The sequence below is a fragment of the Electrona antarctica genome (assembly GCF_951216825.1).
Source record: "Electrona antarctica genome assembly, chromosome: 18".
Lineage (NCBI taxonomy): Eukaryota > Metazoa > Chordata > Actinopteri > Myctophiformes > Myctophidae > Electrona > Electrona antarctica.
The window spans coordinates 7,631,146-7,633,118 of record NC_136799.1 but is presented as its reverse complement, the minus strand read 5'-3'; positions in this window follow the sequence as shown (position 1 = coordinate 7,633,118).

Below are 1,973 nucleotides of genomic sequence, written 5' to 3'. Positions count from 1 at the left end.
CTAATGGGGATTGGAGTGGACGGGGCTGGAATACACCTCCCTTCCGAAGCCACGATTGCTGGTGGCGGTACTATTGGCTATTTACTAACATCATACTATTGGCTATTTACTAACATCATACTATTGGCTATTTACTAACATCATTTGCCATATCAGATATGTCTTTTTTTATCGTTGTATTTATGTTTGCTGTTTCTGGACGGGGGGAGGGGGGGGGGGGGTATAAACATGGAACTGTTTTGACTGAACTGTCTGTCTGAACTGTCTTGCAAAAGGAATAAAAACAAAGTAAACAAAAACAAAAAAAGAATAAAATACCGTAAATAATATTAAATCATGTCTGTCTGGTGGAGCTCTTATTGCTGCTACTGCTACTATTGACCCCGTACGGGTCCATTTGGTTTCATTTTACACAATCAAGAGTTACATTTTTGCTAAACATCTGCATTACTTAATTTACACAAAGTCTACACAATTAGAGAATGTAAAATAATTGTTATTTTGATCAACGTTTGCCTGTTATCTCTCCAATGGCACCACATCAATACAGCATGGAATTGTGGACAAAATCTAATTCAACGACAGCAAAATATTCTTTATAGTTTTGGGTCTGAGAGGCTAAATGTCATCAAATGGTGGTCGGTGGCTCAAATGCCGAATGAATAATGGAGCTCAGTAGGCGTTCCCACATAACTTCCGGGTATGATGATGATGTATAGCGTAGTATACTATAGTATAGGCCGGGTATAGGGTATAGAGCCCTGAGGGACTCCACTCAACCATATGGCGTTTAAGTGGTTCGAATAAAAAAAAGAAAATGGAGTAGTAAGGAATGAAGTGGAAGGATTAGGAGAATGATTTACTCCATCAATATGGTTCCTGCAGGGAGCATACTGGAATGTGCTGCTTCCACAGGAAGAGCTCTGCTATGATGCATGGGTCTACGCACGCACGCACGCACGCACGCACGCACGCACGCACACGCACACGCACACGCACACAGTACATATGGGTCTACAATACATGCTACACATGAAGAGCAGCACAATGTCCTGAGTGGAAAGTCTGCTGGAAACATGTGCACACACATGGTGACAGGCACGCACGCACGCACGCACGCACGCACGCACGCACGCGGTATAACACACCCTCATACTGATACTCATACTGAGTGGGATAAACATGGGATAAAACAAAGACTCAGCAAATTGTTTGTGTGACTGACTAAGTACATATTTTGTCCTCAAGACATTTTCAGTTGACTAACAGTCAACTAATAGTGAAGCTTGTATGTACGTGTTCATAGTACATACATGCAATTAGTTGACTATATTCAAACTAACAAAACAAGAAAAGAAAGTTGTTGATATTTTCACTGCGAGAGAGAGAGAGAGACAGAGAGAGAGAGAGAGAGAGAGAGAGAGAGAGAGAGACATGCACAGGCATTCGCCATGACTGCCAGCTGCATGCCTTTGAACTTAATACAGGTGACAACACGCATCACACCATCAGTCAGCCATGTAAGCTAATGATATCTGTTTGGTCTTATTAAACGCTGGAGGTGTTTATGAGGCTGAATGTGGCCTGCATGCTGCGCGTGGTGGAGGGCAGTGGTTCCAAAACGTTTTTAACCCGTGACCCAAAACCCTAAACTTATTTCTAACCGTATCCTCTGCAGTAAAACAAAATAAAGAATACAAGAGCCGCCGCAGCAAGCGGTCGGCGTGAGGTCGGCGGAAAAAAAAGAAAAAAACGAGGGCGAGATCAATTATGGGCGACGGTACCGGTTACCCTTTGAAGCATGACCAAAGAGTAGAGGGGACAGCGAGTGGTTTTGGGTGTCAGTATAGTACCTCGGGTGTGTGTGTGTGTGTGTGTGTGTGTGTGTGTGTGTGTGTGTGTGTGTGTGTGTGTGTGTGTGTGTGCGTGTCTCTGGGACTCGTGGGCTCTTCGGTGTGGAAGGGAAGGGACGT